We start from the raw sequence: 19066 nt of genomic DNA, 5'->3' as shown, positions 1-19066 counted from the left end.
GCTCCGGCGCCGTCAGCTCCTCCGACTCGGGCTGCGGCAAAGCCCGGCGGCGGTCGGCCGGGGCCCTGGCCTCCGCCTCTGCTGGGCGGAGGCGTCCAGTTCTCGCCGGGAGCTTAGAGCCCGGACGCAGCATAGATTTCTTTCCTTCTTTCTGTTTTGCTTCTTCCCTTCCTTCCTGTTCTTCAGAACTGTCTCGCCCGCTGCGCTGGCTGCGGCTCGGCCCGGGACAAGACCCTTCCTCGAGCGGCAGAATGCACGCGCTCCCGTAACTTCTCAGATGTTGTCACGGTTAAGCAAAACTTGGTGATTTAAACAGGGTCAATGGTGGAGATTTTCGATGTTGCCGTCTCGTCCTTGTGAACTGTAGGACCGCGAATGCGCAGAGGCTTACGGATCGCTGAGCCCCGGAGCGCAGGGCGGCGGCGGCCCTGTGGGAAAATAGGTCAACAGTTAACTCCGTGACAGTGATTTCGATCTCTGTTTATTTCCTGCAGAATTGGGTCTCTTGAAGTAATGTATGAAACCTCTTGCAGTTTTAGGTTTGATTCATTCTTAAATGAATGGAAGAGTGGTTTCTTTATCAAGTGAAAATGCTTTGCTTCGTTTTGAAGGTGCTTGTTATTTTCAGCTTAATCGACCCTACTTGCTGTTACATTGTGTTTACTTCTTGAAACTCAAGAGTTTTTACTGCTGTTACTTTAAGCCTTGAAAGGTAATTACTGTATTTTATTAGGTAGAAGTGTTACTCTCCTATAATGTAATCTGTAACATCTGTGGAAGAATTAGTATCTTATTAAAATTTTTTATTTTTATTCGTTTTTTAATTAGGATGTGCTTGCAGGATTTTAAACCACACGTTGGGCAACCACACGTTGTTGAATGTGGGGAGGGAAAACCGTTATAGAAAGTGCTTCCTTATTTGGATCGAATCCTCCTCATTTTTGTGGCATCATTTATCACATAGGCATTCTCCATTAAAAAACAAACCAGATGTAAATTCTTGAGAAGTGACAGTTCACTTTGTAACACCCAGGGAAATACTGATATATGAAAACCACAAAATTTAGATGCATTAGTGTGAACATTAGATGTAACTTTCCCTCTTTTTTTTTTTTTTGTCTTTTTGAGACAGTGTCTCACTATGCAGTTCAGGCTGACCTTGAGCTCACTTTGTGGCCCAGGCTGGTCTCGAACTTGCAATGACCCTTCTGCTACACCCTCCGCAGTGCTGGAATTACAAGCACTGCAAAAAAAAAAAAAAAAAAAAAAAAAAAAAAAAAAAAAAAAAAAAAAAAAGGAACAGGAGATGAGCGGTCAGGAAGTTGGCAGAGAATTCACCCTAGCAGAGCAGTGCTGTATTCTCTGCTTATGAAATCCATTATTTTTAGAGTTCTCTAATTTTTGGCTTAAAATAATGTGAAAATAAACTAGGTTTGGAGATGCATGCCCATCATCCCAGCACTTGGGAAAGGTGAGGCGGAAAGACCCCAAGGTTGACCCAGCCCAGCCTGGGCCAGTGAGTGAGACCCTGTATCAGAAAGAAGGAGACTAGAGATGCGGCTCAGCAGGAGGGCCTTAGTAAAGCGCGGGGGCCACGCTCTGTATCCCCTGCGTGTACCTGAGCGTGAAGCCTTCCCGGAGCGGCGCAGAGCAGGGAAGGCGTTAAGGCACGGCTTTGGGGTCTAGCAGCACCCGAGTTGTAGTTCCTCTTCCACCGCCAAGTGTGAATTGGACCCGTTTCTTCTCAGTTTTCTCGTCTGCACAGTGGAAGTGACAGTCCTTTCTGTGATTGCCAGGCACATTAAATACAATTCTATGGGTAGATGACAGGCGCAAAACAAACTGCTAGGCAGGATCACATCAAGGAGTTGCTCGCTTATCTCTGTCCCAAAAGGTCTGACACTACTAGGACAGGAGATGGTCCATATTGGCTTTTCGAAAAATCGTCCTTGTTGAATTAATGACTGAATGGTCTCCTGTGATGCTCATAACAATGCTATTTGTCACATGCACTTTTGTTTGTTTTTGAGACAGAGTCCTGCTATGTAGTCCAGGCTGGCCCTGAACTCAGTGGTGCATAGTCTGAGCTGACCTTGAGTTTACTGTGTAGCCCAGACTGGCCTCAGACTCAAGACTTTAATTTAGGGAGCCGCAATAGTCAAAGCATCCCCTTTCCAAGCCTAAAGAGCCCCTCAAGTGCTGTCAAATACGTTTTCTATGTGAAGAACCATGTCATATACACAAGTACATGTGTATAAATTTACTTGGTATCAGTCCTACTTGGTAGATAATATCCTGCTCAATTTACGGTTGAGGAAATCAAGGACAGAGTTGATTAGACTTGTGAACTGACATAGAGGCAGGATTCAGATCTGTGTCTGGCTTCCGGGGTGATGGCCTTGCAGAGCCTAAGGCAGCCTTTTGGCAGGGGTGTGGGGGTGGGGAGGGATGTTTGCTAGTCCTAAGAAGCTGCAAGGAAAGAGGGCAATAGCATAGATACCAGGTCATCTTTAGGCTTAGAAAGGGGATGTTTTGACTGTTGTGGCCGCCAAATTAAAGTTTAAAGATCCAAAGTCATTTGATTATTCTTTAAAAATATTTTTAGCCCAGCACAATGGCACACTGTGATTCCAGCCACTTAGGAGGCCGAGCCCGAAAGAGCGCAGCTTGAGGCCAGTGTGGGCAACTGGGCCAGACCCTGTCTCCAAATTAAAATGAGAAAAGGCTGGGGATGTAACTCCGTGGTACCGGCTGCTGGGTTTGATTCCCCAGCCCCCCACTGTCTTTTCATTATGAAAAATTCATACACAAAGGAATAGACACGCAGTAGAATTTAAAGGTTTATTTATAATTACCCATATACTTGCATTATTTCTGCTATCTTATTTGCACTTGATTGCAAGCTGTGCTGAGGCCCTGCCTCAGTCTCCTTCCAGAGTTACAGGTCCAACCCTGCGGTGGGAGGATCTTGTCATCGGTGTCCTTCTGCCACTTCCTCCGAGTGGCTTCTCTTCTTCACTGGCCTTCATTTGATGGGGATGCTGGTAGTTGCATCAGATATGCTTCTCTGTAAAAAAGGACCTATTTGCTCCAGTTTTATTTTGGGATTTTGTTTGTTTTGAGACAAGGTCTCGCTGTGGAGCTCAAGCTGGCCTGGAACTCTTAGCAGCCCTCTTGCCTCAGCCTCCCAAGTGCTGGCGTTACAGTCCTGGGCCACCATGCCCAGCTGTTATAAACCCAGCTCAGCTTTAATTTATTATAATGCCAGACGTTTCCCTACCTCCCAGGTGGATCTACACTCGGTTTGTTCTGGGGAGAACATTAATGGGTGTGCCTGAAGCTGCAGCTTTTCGTATCAGCTACCTTTGGTGGGAGACTTTCCCAGTCACCCTCTTCTAGAAGGTGGATCCCAGGCGGGCCTCAGCCAGGATGCCCGGCAGTGACCCCCAGCTCGGCTGGCAGTGACAGTTTCTGAACTTTACAGGCGTAAGGTCACAGTACCTGCCCTTTGGTACTTCCTTTATTTTTGTTTTCTGAGCTCAGCAGTACCCTAAATGCTTGTCCGTTGTCATTTTGTCAGCCTTTGGGAGCTTTATGGTAAGGGAATCTACATTATTCTTTCGAGGCTTCTTCCCACCTCCTGTCCCTCCCTTCTCTTTTCTTTCTCTCTCCCTTCCTCAGCCTCTGTTCCTCTTTCTTCAGTGTCTCCAGTCACTAGGCAAATACTCTATGGTTGAGCCACACCCAAACTTTTTTTTTTTTTTTTTTTTTTTTTTTAATTTTGAGACAAGTTCTCCCTAAATTGTCCAGCCTGGTCTTGAATTTATAATCCTCCTGCCTCGGCCTTCTGAGTACCTGGGATTATAGTCCTGTGCTACTGTATCTGGCTTTTTGGAATACAATTTTTTTTTTTCTGGTACCGGGAATTGAACTCATGACCTCACGCTTGCCAGGCAGGCGCTGTGCCACTGAGCTAAATCCCCAGTCCCTGGAATACAATTTTTTTGTCTTTTTGTTTTTCTTCTGGTACCAGGAATCGAACTCACAACCTTGCACTTGACAGGTAGGCGCTTTGCCGCTGAGCTAAATCCCCAGTCCCTGGAATACAATTTTTTAAGTGTGCTAAACAAGTAATTTACACAAAGCTTTGTAGTAAAATGGTGGTTTACATCCACATTGTTAATGTGCCCTAGCAGCTCTGAGATATTGAGAGGTCGTTGGGACAGGAACTAAGGAAAAGTTCTTCCAGGATTTCCCTCGAGGAGCAGTTTAAAGAGTAGGCAGTGTTTTTGTCATGAATGGCTGTGTAAACCTGGGACCCTGAACACGCAGACTCTTGCTCCACACTCACCCTTTGGTTGTGTTCCTCCTTCTGCTGGGTCCCTCCGGGGACAGAAAGGGACAGGAGGGACCTGAGGGACTGCCCGCCTGGCATCCGCCTGTGGCTGTGCTCTGCTGCGCGTTTGTAGGGAAGCCGACGTCCGCTGACTGCAGTGCTGGGAATTGCCGCCCTGAATGGGTTCAAACTTGATGCATTTCATGCTGTGCATGGAAACTATGCTTACCTGAATGGGTTTGGACAGGAGCTTGTGTACCTGTATTTTTTTTATTATTATTATTATTTGTCTTTTTGAGACAGGGTCTCGCTATGCAGTTCAGGCTGGCCTTGAGCTCAGTTTGTAGCCCAGGCTGGCCTTGAACTCCCAAGGATCCTCCTGCCTCAGCCTCCCGAGTACTGGGATTACAGGTGTGCGCCACCATGCACGGCACATGTACTTGTATTTTTAAAACTGTTAGACAATCTGATGATCTGCTTTGCTTCCTGAGTGCCAGGCCCTGGCTGAACCCTTATTACCTGGAGCACCAGGTAGGGTTTCCCAGCCACGCCCCACACCGGTGGTGGCGAACCTATGGCACTTGCACCCCTGCAGGGTGCACCACCGCTGCCCGGGACTGGGGGCCCAGGTCTGCAGGTGCAGAGTCAGCGGCTGTGGGTCTTAGCTGGGCTCGGGGCGCTGCGCGGGTAGGAGCCGCCTCCCCTTCCGGCCAGGCGGAAGCTGCCTCCTCCAGGACTCCAGGACGGGCGGGGGAGCGGTGGTCCGGGCCCCTTTGTGCAGTGGCCTGTGTCAGGCTGTTTCTGGTCGCTTCCTAGTGGCACCTTGGGCACCTGTTCCAGGTCCCTCAAGCCCAACGCTCCGCGGTGAGCTCCCTCACGCTGCTGTGGCTATGCACAGCGGGATCCGGGTGCAGAGGCGACCCTCGGGAGCCCCCTCTCCTCTGCCAGCCCACGACTGCCTGTGTGCCCTCGCCACCCTGTCCTCCTCACCACTGTCTTTTCTTCTTTGAGGCTGCTCTGTGTTCCTAGTTAGCAACCCTGACAGCAGCCGTGCCTTACTGAGCACCTTCCAGTGCCTGCTGCTGGCCCTTCGTTACCGCTGAGCTTTTAGCTCTCACCCCACTTTATTTTGAGAGAGAGTCTTGCTGAATTGCCTGAGCTGGGCCTGAACCTTCAATCTTCCTGCCTCAGTCTTTCCAGTGCTGGAGTTTCAGGCTTGCACCACCACACCCAGTGACATTCCCACTTTTTTTCTTTTTCTTTGGTTTGAGACTCTGCCTGCTTTGTAGTTGAGGCTGGCCTCGAAGTGACTGTGTAGCCCTGAACTATCTCATAGGGCTCCTCCTGCCTCAGCCTCCCCGGAGTGCTGGGGTGACAGGCCATTGGCACCTTTTCAGAGCTCTGTTCTTGGTCTTGGTTGGCTCAGATCAGATCCTCGTTCTACCTCACTGCTTCAAGTTCCTTCCTCCCACTGGAGGGATTTTCTGCTTTGTTTCCATCCCCTTTCTCCTCTGGGACTCGCTTGTCTTTCTGGCTCCCTTAATTTTGGGGGCTCTCCTCAGCCCTCAGGATTTATTTACCTTCTCTGTATCTGCTCTGCATTTTAAAAGACCTGCGTAATGGTTGTAAGTGTCCCAAGGGCAAAAAATTGCAGCTTTGTTTTATTGCTGCACTACAGTTCCTCATGTAGAATTTTTTTTTTTTGGTACTGAGAATAGAACTCCTGACCTCAGGTTTACCAGGCAAGTGCTTATGCCACTAAGCTACATCCCAGGCCCCCTCATGTAGAATTTACCAATCTTGCCCTTGTTTGGCTTTGTGTATTTTTAAAAACTATTATTATTACTCTGCTGGGGATTGAACCTAGAGCCTTTGTGATAGGTCTGCCCGAATCAGTAAGTTGCCCAGTGTGGGCTGGGACTTGAGGTCTGCTCCTGCCTGGGCCTCCGGGGTGCTGGGATTGTACAGCCATGTGCTACCACACCCAGCTTGCTTTGCTTTTCTTTCTTCCTTTTTTTTTGTCTTTTTGAGTCAGGATCTCTCTGCAGTTCAGGCTGGCCTTGAGCTCACTTTGTAGCCCAGGCTGGCCTCGAACTCGCAAGGATCCTCCTGCCTCAGCCTCCCGAGTGCTGGGATTACAGGCGTGCGCCACCACGCCCGGCCCAGTCTGCAGATACTGATCTTTTTCATCTGGACTCGGCGCTGGGCCAGCCAGGCCTCGAGTGTGTGTGGTGTGGGTTGTTCCCGAGGTTCACTTGGCATCATTTGCGTGGGGCAGCATCAGTACCAGCCCCACGGACCTTCGGGCCACAGTCAGCTTGTGTTCTCGTCTTGCAGCTGCATGACCAGGTGAAGCTGCCCCAGCCTTGTTCCCCTCATGAGCTTAAGGTGCCACAGGGTGGATCTGACAGATAGAATCCAGGCTCTTGTGCCCACTGAGCAAAGAACTGGAGGCGTAGTAGTAGAAATGGTAAAAGAGAAAGCAGCTACGTTTATTGAAGGTACCAGGAAGACTTGCTCAGGGCAGATCAGTGCCAGCAGAAACAAGGACACAGCAGTGGTGTTGGGTGACGGAGAGAAGCAGATGCAGGAGAATCCGGCTTTCAGAGTTTATAAGCCGAGCTCCCTGCTCCGGGTGCCGCTTACTGGGTCTCTGGATGAGACTGACAGGAATGAGTGACAGGTTCTGAGTCACGTGTGTCCCAGAGTTCACTCATTAAGCGACAGGCATGAGGTGCAGTCCATGCCTGCAAACCTTCACATCCAACACACATGTGCCCTGGCCTGGAGCTGCAGAGATTTCCGGGGTCTTTGCAGTTTTCCAGTGGGAGGATTGGCCCTGAGCTGTTGCACAAATTCCTCCGGATGTGGGGGGAGTGGTGTTCCCGCCCAGCTGTGCCGCTGATCCGGGAAATGAACTCACTTTCCCCGGGCCCCTCAGCAAGGCGGGCTCTTTCCCTTTGTGTTAGGCTCTCTGGAAATGATAGCTTTAAAAATCTGCAATAACTTTTTTTTTGTCTTATTGAGGCAGGGTCTCTCTATGTAGCCCAGGCTGGCCTTGAACTGGTGGCAATCCTCCTGCCTCAGCCTCCTGAGTGCTGGGTGTGCGCCACCACACCCAGCTTGCAATGACTTTAAATCAGGTTCGTTTGTACAGTATTTTTAAGATAGATGTTAGGAAATAAAAAGTCAACATCAGGAATCATGCGGGGTATAAGCCATTCTAACTGAAGGCTCCTAAGGGCTCCTTGCTGGTATTTTCAGGTGAGGCAGAGTGTCAAAAGTTGTCAGAGTGTGGTATAGCTGGACTTAGCTGAAAATAACATCCCTCTAGAGAAAAGTGAGGCCTTAAAATGATCTTCGTTTTCTCTGCAGAAACTTGAGTAACCTGTAGCTTTTGTCCTGAAACCTGTCACCTTAGCCTTGTCTACCAGTGTGTTGACAGCATCGGGAATCCAGAGGTAGCTGGGGCAGGCGCCTCGGCCTTGAGTACTTCGAATTCTGGAACAGTGTGATGCGCAGCGGCGAACGGCAGTGTGCTGAGAGCGCTGACTGGCGTGGCTGTGTTGAGGCAGCGGGGCTTGGGCTGATTTGATTGGCAGCGTCCTGTATCCCAGCTTCCAGGTCCCCTGGGGGAAAGAGTCTGCTCTGGTTGGAGCAGCGTCCGGTGACGGCGTGTGGACCTGCATACTGGGTTGGGAAAGCGGTTTTGCCCCCAAGTTCCATGTGGAGCCGGTGAGTTCCGTCAGGGAAATGTGTTCCGACCAAGGCCCTGCATCCTCGGTGACAAAATGCATCTCCTGCTGCATTTTTCTGATCCCACTAACTCTCGCATCCTTCATTCCTTCAGCAAGTATTTGAGTGTCTGCTGCAGACCCAGCGTTGGAGGGCTTAGAGATCAAAGGAATACACAGTAAATCTCTGACTTACGAACATTCGAGTTGCAAACTTTCACAGGTACAAATGGACCTCAAGTTACCGACATTCATAGGTGTGAACAAATCGGGGAAGCAGCTCACGTGTCTGCCGGACGCTGTCACAGTTGCGCTGCCGAGAGCTCGCTGTACAGCGCGCAGCGTGCAGTCACACAGCGCTCAGCCGGACCTTCTCAGTCCGGAAGCACGAGGAAAAGCCGCGGCGATGTGGAGGGGATGCTAGGAAGCGCAGTAACTGTGGCAACAAAAGTGAAATAATTGAGAGATTGGCCTGAGGACATCGCTTGTTCTTTGTGTGTGTGCTTGCTTTTTTATGCTTTTACGTTGTGCATTTGTGCCAGAGGTGTATAAGACACACTTCATTGGACTTGAGTGAATCTGACTGACTTGGCATTCGTTCGTAAGTCTGGGACGTACAGTCTTGTAGTAGCTCTGGTACAGGACTTTGTCCTTCTCTATTGCCAATGACCTTGTGGGTTTGGGGGTGTTACCGGGTTTTGGGGTGTTCGAGTTTCCTTCCGAAGCTCATTTCTCGGTTCTTTCTGTCCTGAGAAAGACAAGCACAAATAAGCAAAGTTTTATTAAAGATAGGAAAAGAAACAGACTCTGCAGAGCGAGTTTGGCCCAATAAAAGTAGGAGAAGAAGCACAGCCTACAGCGTGAGGGCGGCCCGTGCAGGAGAGAACAGCGGCGACAACTCAGTGTGGATGTCCTTTCGCGTCACCCCCTCCTCAGGCTGATGTTGGGTTGAGGCCGTCCTATGAAAACCCGCTGAAGTTTTCGTGAGGAGTCCCTGTGCAGGGCTTGGAACTGCTCTGTGCGTGTCTCCTGGCATCTTGTAATTAACAGGGCAAGCCACCTTCCCCAGCCAGCTTTGCCAGGCTCCAGTCTATCTGTTTGTGGGGAGACACAAGTCCCCATAATTCTCTATGGGGTGCGGAGGAGCTTGTTCCAGCCGGAAGGGGCTGGGGGTTCTGTGCTCTCCAGCTGCCTCAGGGTGTTGTGGCTCCCTGGCTGTGTTAAAGAAAAAACACCTGTCAGAAGACGGTGGGGAAAGAGTTAGTGGCTGTTGAGCTGTCAGTTCAGTGGGAGAGAGTAATTTTACTATTATGTGGGGAATGTAAAAGCCAAATATGAGGAGCAGGTCAGATTTCCACATTTCTTGAGGAGGACAAAGTATGGCAAAGAGAGGGGTTAGGTAAACTCTCAGGGACCGGAGAGCCATAGCCTTGGCAAGATCACCCACATAATGGACCTAATTAAAAACAAGAGCCTCGGTGGAAGTACCCATTTAAGCTGAATTAGGGTCATTAGTGGCTCTACTTATCTGCACCTGCAGCAGTACTGGAGCCTCTCTTTCTGAAGAGGAGCCTCGGTTCTTCCAGGGGTTCTGCAGAGTAGCTTTCTTGCCGGAGGTGGTTGCACACGCCTGTAAAACCAGCACTTGGGAGGCTGCTGCAGGAGGATCGTTGCGAGTTCGAGGCCAGCCTGGGCTGCATAGCGAGGCACTGTCTCAAAAAAGAAATAAAAAAGAATAGCTTTCTTCTTAGGCCTGTGAAAATTCAGGTGACTTGTTTCTCACGTAGGGTTTTTTATAGTTTGTCACAGCATCCTTTGAGGAAGACCTAGAATGGCTCCTCAGGAATGGGGAATAAGGCTGGGGTCCCTAGGGACAGCAGGCCTGCCTTTTTTGTGTCCCTATCAGCCTTCGGATTTCCCAGGGAGACTTTAGGCATGTCTCTTTGGGGTCCTTTGCAATGCATGACTCTAACCTGCTTGGGAAGACAGTTTACCCTTAAGAGTTGTAGAATTTTCTGCTTGTGTTTTATAGATGATTGCCTACTAGTCAGCAAGCCCCTTCTTTCCAGATTGCTGTATGGGTTTATAGCACCAGAAAGTCATGTTTTGGAAGCTATACAAATATATAGCTTCTTGTCTTTTCCTGATATCAATTGCTAAGCAAGAGCTATTAGCAGCACTCTTTGAGCAGAGGTCCCCGGGGAAGAGCTTTAGCTTCAGCAACCTGTTGTGAGCTGACAGCTGCACCATCTGCCTTCTTGGACAGAGCTACTTCCGACAGTGACCCACAGCTCCCGAGTGTCTTGGAGGGGCAGGCCACTGATGTCCTGCCTGCTTGCATAGGTCTGAGAGGTCACTTGTTCACAAGAGTGGCTGACTTCTGGGCCTGGCATCCTGAGCACCAAAGAGGCAGGATTAAGAGTAGTAGAAATTTTTATAATAACCTCAAGCATAACTGAATACTTGGCAAGCCCTTCCTCTGTTAACCACAAGTAACCTTTGGTCTCAAGAATCACTCTGATCTGATAGGAACTCAGGACTTGTAGTTTCTGACCTAAAGTTAGTTTCACAGCTTTCTCCATTATCATAGCTGTAGCTGCTACTGTTCTGAGGCAGGGTAGCCATCCAGTAGCCACTCCTTCTAACTTTTTAAAAAGTATGCCACTGGGGAGAGTTCATGTCTTGGCCTTTTGGTCAAGACACCCAAGTAATTCTTTTCTAATACGTAGAGGAAGAAGGGATTTCCTACATCAGGTACAGTAATATGACCACTTCTATTTGTAAACAGTTTGGTTCATAAACAAAAGCATCAGGCAGAATTTTGCTTCTCTTTGCAAACTGCATCTGATGACAAACACGACCACAACTGTCTTCCTCACACAAATATAGCCATCTTCCCCAAAATCATAAAACAAATTAAGTTCATAAACTGAGGTACCACTGTATTACACTAGGCAGCAGGATCCACCTGTTGGCCTTTTAGGTCAGGGAGAAGTGGCATATTCCAAAGGTAAAATCCATTTTGGCCTGAGCTAGAATTTGAGAATTTGAAAATTGCCCCTAATTTTTCTCTTCCTAGCAAGGAAATAGAGCACTGTGGGACAGTTAGAAATTTCTGGTTAAACATTTGTCCTTCAAAGTGACACAGTAAAGAAGCTTTGCGTAGGGGTCTTTGCAACTCCAACTATAGCTGTAGATCTAGAGGAGGGTTTTCCAGAGAAGTAAGTCAGAGCAGAATGAAGGAATTTAATTGATTCACCCATAACATCCCTCATTACCCAGAGTTCCTAGGAGGAAATGGTGATGTCCATGGACGGGGGCTTTGGACCTTCCCTTGGGCCTCTCCAGAGCAGGAAGTGAGTGTTTTGGCTGGCCTAGCCCCTCTGTGGGCCTGGGGACAGTCACCCCTCCAGTGCTGACACCTGGAATGGGGCCCAGGCTGTGGCCTGGTACAGTTGTATCTCCAGTGTCCCGGCGTCTTGCTCTTGAACAGGAACCTCTGTTGTTCTTGGGTTTTCCCTTAGGCGACCTGGGTGAGGTTAGAGCATTGCCACTTGTGATGGCTATAATAATTCTGGCTTTTCTCCTTTGAGCCTCCTCCAGATCCTGATTGTTGAACACAGAAAAGGCCGTGTCCAGCAATTGGGTCATAGATGTCTGGGGTCCCATCTGAAGTGTCTTCAATAAACAGATGGAAGAGACTCAGATCTCCCTGGGGGACAGGTGGGGGATCCAAGGACGGGATCATCAAAGATATCTCACCCCTCGTAGGGGACTACTGTTGAGAACTACAGTGTCCAGGCTTTTCCTGAGATAAAGGGTCACGAAAGCCTGAACATAAGGGGTTTTACTGTACTTTCAATGGTTTTTTTGTTTGTTTTCTGAGACAGGATCTCACTGTGTACTCCCAGCTGACCTTGAACTCACTATTTGGCCCAGGATGGCCTCAAACTCACAGCAGTCCCCCTGCCTTAGCTTCCCGAGTGCTGGGATTATAAGCATGCACCACCACATCTGGCTACTTTCTATATTTTCAGTAGAAACAGTTGAACTGAAAAATAGTCTCATAATTTAAAAGCGCATATCCATCTCTCAATATTTCCTCATTCATGTTGAACTCAAACTGTATTGCAATAGTAGATAAGCTATTCCTTTTTTTTTTTTTTTTTTTTTTTTTTCTCCGGTACCGGGAACCGAACTCACGACCTTGCGCTTGCCAGGCAGGCGCTTTGCCGCTGAGCTAAATCCCCAGCCCCCAGCTATTCCTTTTTTAAATTGGCAGGTCAGGCTAGGGATACAGCTCATTGGCACAGCACCTGCCTCGAAAGTGCAAGGTCCTGAGTTTGATTTTAAGTACCGGAAAAAAAAAAAAAAAAAAAAATTGGCAGGGTCAGACTTTGCTACTGATTAAAGGTACAGCCTAGCGATGAAGTCAGTGGAATCTGAAGTCAGGGCTTGGTTTATGAGGTTTCCCATGGCTCATGTTGGGGCCTATAGAAACAGGTAGGTCTCAGGCCCTTAAGATAGCACCTCGTGCAGAAGGAAGAGACCCGATTTGAACTCACAAAGCATCCCCCATGAGACTCAAGTATCACTAGATAGACGTCTCTGTCCAAAACTAGGATGATGCGGGCATCTTTCATAGCAGCGTAGAAGAAAGCCCCCCTCAGGGCTTTTTGTCTCCATGTGGGGCCCACTACTTCCTTAGGGCGAGGGGGTTGAGCGGCTCCATGGCTCTGCCTAGAGCTTTGAAACTCCCATAAGATCAGGGTGGAGTCTCCACCTCCACCCTTGGGATTCCTTGAGCCACTGCTGAGCCACTTGATGGCTGAGCAGGATGAAGCCACTTGGGAAACAGCATCTCGTGCATTTACCCAGAGAGTAAAACCTGTGTTAGTCTGTCTAAGGCAGTACAGGTGGAAAACTCCTTTTTAAGAAAAAAAAAAAAAAAAGGGGGGGGGCTGCTGGGGATTTAGCTCAGTGGCAAAGTGCCTGCCTGGCAAGGGCAAGGTCATGAGTTCGATTCCTGGTACCAGAAGAAAAACAAAAAAACAACAAAAAAGAAAAAAGAAAAAAAAAACCTTAAAAAAATCCTAAGAATGACTCCCATTCAGCCGAGTGCAGCTTTATTGGCTTTGCTTTTGTTTTGCTTAGGCTGTCAGGAGTATCTTTGTAAATTACCTGCATTTTGCTAGAAGAAACAAGGAAGAGACCTTGCCTAATAGAGGAGAGCGGGGAAGGAAGCCGCATGTTCCTTGCAACCGGAGGCTCTGCTCCTGTCTGCGCGGGTGAGACTGTTCTGGTGAGCAGGAGGTCACATGCAGCAAAGATGGCAGAACCCCCAGGGCTGCATTGTGTGACCTAACTCTGATGAAACAACGCCCTGAGAAAGGAAAGCCCGTCTCCAGGAAAGCGTAGGCGAGGCTTTGAGCACAAAAATGAGTAGCTGGGGTCGGCAGCCCCTTGGGCAGGCTGTCAGGTCACCAACAGAGTAACCTGGGACCCCAGAAGAGTGGGAAAGCTGAGCCAAGCGTCACGGAGAACAGAAACCTGAGGTCAGAGAGATGCACGAAGTCCACGTGGAGCACACGGCTCCTGAGCGGTCCTCTCGGGCTGGGTCCCTAACAGGCTCTGGCCGCTTCCTTCGCTGGCTTTCCTCCTTCCACCCGGCTCCGGATCCCGAGTGCTGAACACAGAAAAGGAAGAAAAACAGAGAAACAGAAAATGTGCCCGGGAGGCCTTACTGGCTCTTCTGGCTGGCGGAGTCAAATATGTTACCAGTTTTGGAGTGCTGGAGGTGGTTTCTAGGTCCTTTCCCGTTTTTCTCTTAAAAAAAAAAAAAATTTGAGACAAGTTCTCACTAGGTAGCCCAGGCTGGCCTTGAGTTCACAGTGATCCTCCTGCTTCAGCCTCCTGAGTGTGGGGTTTACAGGCTTCTGCCACCACACCCAGTGCTCTAGGTTCTGTCTGCCCTGAGCAAAGAATTGATCAAGATAAGCACAAAGGGTAGCAAAGTTTTATTAAAAGTAGGAAGAGAAACAGGCTCTGCAGAGTGAGTTTGGGCCACGTAAAAGTCGGAGAAGAAGCACAGCCTACAGCGTGAGGGCGGCCCGTGCAGGAGAGAACAGCGGTGACAACTCAGTGTGGACGTCCTTTCGCGTCACCCCCTCCTCAGGCTGACGTCAGGTCGAGGCCGTCCTGTGCAGACCCGCTGAAGTTCTTGTGAGGAGTCCCTGTGCAGGGCTTGGAACTGCTCTGTGCGTGTCTCCTGGCATCTTGTAATTAACAGGGCAAGCCACCTTCCCCAGCCAGCTTTGCCACGCCCCAATCTTCTGACTCAACAACTCCCATTGACTCAGTTTCTCATCTATAACATCATGATTTTTTTTTTTTTTTGAGACAGGGTCTCGCTGTGTAGTCCAGGTTGACCTTGAACTCACTGTGTAGCCTAGGCTGGCCTCAAATTTGGAGTGACCCTCCTGCCTCAGCCTCCTGAGTGCTGGGATTATAGACATCCGGCACAGCACCTGACCATATTGATTTTTTTTTTTTTTTTTTTTGTGATACTGGGAATCAAATTCAGGACCTTGCACTTGCCAGGCAGGTGCTATTGTGATCTTAATATGAGCTTCACCGTTGATTTTTTGTCTTTGTTTTGTTTTGAGACAGGGTCTTGCTACATAGTTCGGGCATGGTTTAGGCTGGCCTCAAACTCACTGTGTAGTCCAGGTCGGCTTCAGGTGTACGCCACCACCTGTTGGGAGAATATACTCAGTTCATATTTTTAAAGCGCCTCGGATGGTGCCTGGGAAGTGTCGGGGTGATGACTTTCTCAGCGCTGTGAGCACCATCACAGCCCTGGCCTCACAGGCGGCTTCCAGGCGCATCTTGGATGTGTTTCGCACTGGATCGGGAATGGTTGTCCCAAGATCCTGGGCACGGTGCAGTGGCCAGCCCTGCCTCGGATGTACTCCTCCTCCATCACCTCTGTTTCCGCCCGGCGTGGCCCTCTCTTCCCCGCCGCCCTGCCGAAACTGCCCTTTGCTGCTGACTTCTCAGTTTTTCCCTCTGTGCTGTCTTGAGCCGGGTCAGAGCTCACGAAACTGCCCTCAGACCTGAATTTTGACCCAGACCGCCCTGTCTCAGTTCCCGGAACAGGGATTCCTATCTTCAGAGCCCACATCTCTTTCCCCACGGGGCAGGGACAGCCCTGGAGCGGCGCCCCTGACTGCTCCCTCTGTTGCTTTTCCTGGTGTCCCTGTCTCCACCCTCACAGGTCCCGAGCTCACGAGCAGGTTGGGGCCTGCAAGCCCCGCTGCCCCTCCCCAGGGGCCCAAGTGCTCGCTTGTGTTGTAGCAGGGTGAGGGGATCGGGTCTCGCCTTCTGTTTTCCTTGCTCTCTGCCTTCACCTCCCTTCGTCCAGAGCCTTTGCTTTGTTCCCCTTTTCTTCCCTGAATCCTAATTGAAGAAACTCCTCTCTTCTGCTTGTGACCAACCAGTTGTGTGCATGGGACCATCTCTGATGTGCTGGCTTCGAAAAGCAAACTTAAGTCAGGTGTACTGCGCACACCTTTCATCCCAGCACTGAGGGATCACAAGTTCGAGTACCACCTGGGCAACTTAGTGAGCGCCTGTCTCAACATAATAAAATAAAATAAAATAAGGGCTGAGATTATAGTTTAGATTCCCAGTACCATAAAAACAAACCAACAAACCAACCCAGAATCCTGAAAGGAAGCAGCTAAACAGGATCAGAAGTTGGATTTTAGTGCATAGTTCCCACAGAAAGAGATGAGACTGTGAACTCACCTGAACTCGGAATATCACTAGTATTTTTCCATCCTTTAATGTATATCATCAAATCTAAATGTGTGCCCTTTCCCATCTCTGAAATGGGATATTTCTTGCAACTGATGGTATTTTAAGAACTGTGATAATGAAATGTAGATTGGTTTACATTTTAAAATGTGTTTGCATGATGTGTACTGGAAAAGGTGCACCTGAAAATACAGATTATTAAATATGGCTCCAGGTTTCCCTGAGAAAACTGGGTAAGAGTCCCCACACCCGTTCCTCTAAACGCCAAGCTATGAATGAATATTGTTTTCCTGTCTCCTGCTGCTGCCTTAGCCTCCTTAATTATAATCCCGAGTCCCAGTAATAGCAGCTGTCATTCCCTGAGCACCTGGGTAAGTCAGATGCTTCCTCGGGGCTTTACCTGTGCAAACCTGCCTAATTACCACAAGGGCAAACTACTATCTCCTAGAACAGCAGAGGAACCAGAAGACCAGACCGGTGAAATAAAAGGTCCAACTCCATGTGGCCGCTGGCTGGCGGCGCCAGGGTGTAAGCCTGCGCTCTCCACCTGCTACACCCGCACCGTCTCCCGTCACACCCTGCCCCTGCCCCATGGGCCAGAGCCTCCCACCTGCCAGGCCTGCTTTCCCCCTGAGCTGCCTCCCCGCCCATCCACAGCTGTCTTATTGCTGGTTTCTCTAAACATAAAGGGTCCTGGCAGATCTTTAGTAGCATAAAAAATATTTCCCCAGACATTTTTCCCCTAGTGTCATCTACAGTCTACAGTATGACATCCCGGTCTACTGTAGTTAATGAGAGGAGAGAAAAGGGTATTTCCAGGAAAACCAGCAGCATTTCCAAGGAAGGGACTCAGCAGGCAGCGTAGCCTGCCCATCCTTGCCGGGTAACTAAGCTGCTGGGAATACTCGCCGCTTTCCTTAGTGCGCTGCCGCCGCCAGGCAGCCTCACCAGGTATGGTGTCAGCAGGGCAGTAGTTTCCCGCCAAACCTCCAAGTCATCAAATAGTGTTTGCTTTCAAGAATCCTGCAAAAACAGGTTAACTTGCGTTCCTCTTCTTTCACCCTGTTTAAAAACATAATTACAGTGGATGGGTCTGTAGTAGTATGTGTGGACAGGAGTAATAGATCCGTGTTCTGGCGTCTGTTGGCAAACCTTGTTAATTTTTCCAGAGATTGGATGGAAAGCTCCTGACTCCTTCAGGGTCCCGGTGCAGTGAAAAGTTGGGGAGCGTGTTCTTTCCTGGAGATGCTGTCCAAGTGGAAGCCCCGGTTGCAGGCCCCGGCCCAGAGGAGGAGGCTGCTAAAGAGAATGCCTCCCCCACCCCCAAGTTCTCCGGAGAAGCTGGTGGACTTGGCTGCTGGCTGTGAAAACCAGGAGGAGGAGGGTTCTGCAGGAAGCTGGAGGACATGGGGCACCGGCTGGCATTGTTCTTGGAGCAGCGTGGCGCCCGGCGCAGGCTCATTTTTGTGGAGAACGGATGCCCAGTTCCAAGTGTTGGAACTGAGGACCAGCCCGCCTGTTTTTGTTAATTGGAGAGATTTGCTTCAGCCACGGAGTGGGCACTGGGGAGACAGGAAAAAGGAGTGAAGAGGAAGACTCGCGCCCCAAGCTCCCCAGGGGGCACTGGGGGTGGCGCAGAGTGCCCTCGAGCTGGCAGGGTCCGTGGATGTCACTCTGCCTCCTGCCCTCCTTGTGGGAGCTGTTTCTAGAAATGTCTCCGCTGGATGAAAAGTCCTGATTTCAGAGTGTTCATTCCTTTAGATCTTTGTTAATTGTCCGTTTCTGGCGGAAATCCCAAGTCCCACTGCAATTTATACTTTTTCATCTGAAAAGGGGCTTTTTTATTCTCCTTGTTTTGAGTTACAAAGACAATCTGTTTTTGCAAATGCTTTAGTGGCTCTTCAGAAAATGGACTTTGCTAGCTGGGCATGGCGGTATCCCCCTATAATCCCAGCACGTTAAGAGGCTGAGGCAGGAGGATTGCACACTGGGTAATTTAACAAGACCCTGCCTCAACATAAAAGCAAAATAAAATAAGAGGCAGAGGGAGGGCTGGTGCTGCGGCTCCGTGCAAAGGCCCTGGCTTCACTACCTGGTACTACAGAAAGAAAGGAAATTGATTTTTGCATGGAATTTTGGAAAAGTTTATGCCTCACTGTTTTCCTTTATCCAAAAGTGCCCTCCCCTGAAGGTAGATTAAGAAAATAATTTCACCTGATTTTTTTTCTGTTGATATTTTCCCTTTCCGTGTATGTCATTTGGCACAATCCTCGCTATGGGTCAGAAAGCCTGGACACATTTGAAATTTCGGGCACTTGCAGCCTTTTAATTTTTGTTTACTTTCGTCCACAGGCTTTGCTCTGCAGAATAAGTGCATTCCTTTTGGAGGTTTGGCCCGAGCCCATGGTGGACCCTGGGCCTTTGCTTTGCCTCCTGTCTGCAGTCTGTCTCCATTTCTGGCTGTCTTTTATTTTGCTCTTTAAATTATTTATACTCTGCTTTCTCACAGGGAGAAGCTTTGTGGTATTTAATCCCGTGTGTCTGAGAAAGCTTTTCGTGTTTAAAACATTGTGTTTCTCTCTGAGCTTTCACTTCAATGGACTTCGGCCTCCTCCAGCCACGTAATTGAAAACTGGGGGCCCTGGCTCCCTGTCCCTGTTGTCCTCCTCCCTCTTCAGCTCCCGCTGTCGGCTGCATCCTGTGTGTCACTGTCACTGTCCCCCTCCCTGCCCAGCGTCTGTCTGTGCCGCAGCCTTTCCCAGGGGCCGGGCGCTCCGGGCTCCTGGGTGGGGACTGTACCTACAGCGGGTCTGGGGGACACTTTCTGCGAAGTGTGTAAAGGGTTTTTCAGTAAATAGGTATCATTGGGCAAAGATTAAATAAGTTTGTGTTTGAAGAATTTTGCAAGTGATTCCTTCATTGCTTTGGTCTCTAAAATGTCTCTTGTTAAAAGAGCCACTGCTGGATCTGGTATCTGCACCGTGGGGGTTGTGAAAGCCGAGGGCTAATGACAGTGCTCACCAATGAGCTCACCCTGCCCCCTGGGGAGCCGTCGGCGCTGGGAGGGCCGCCTGGGGAATCTGGGCCGCGAGTGGAAGGGTTTTAAATGTGGCCGTTGAAAGAACTATGGACAGTGTTCATCTTGTTTCTTTTTTTTTTTTTTTTTTTTTTGGTTTTT

The 19066-nt window shown here is 49.3% G+C and overlaps 1 protein-coding gene across 1 annotated transcript in view; it reads left to right on the top strand.

The window, feature by feature from the left end:
• Positions 1–19066, top strand: part of Fgd4 (FYVE, RhoGEF and PH domain containing 4) — a gene marked incomplete in the record, with an annotated part of 205910 nt that overhangs the window by 329 nt on the left and 186515 nt on the right.

This window comes from Chinchilla lanigera, unplaced genomic scaffold, assembly GCF_000276665.1.
Source record: "Chinchilla lanigera isolate Chin_1 unplaced genomic scaffold, ChiLan1.0 scaffold00104, whole genome shotgun sequence".
Lineage (NCBI taxonomy): Eukaryota > Metazoa > Chordata > Mammalia > Rodentia > Chinchillidae > Chinchilla > Chinchilla lanigera.
Note: the sequence above shows the minus strand (reverse complement) of the source record. Positions and strands in the feature narration are given on the sequence as shown.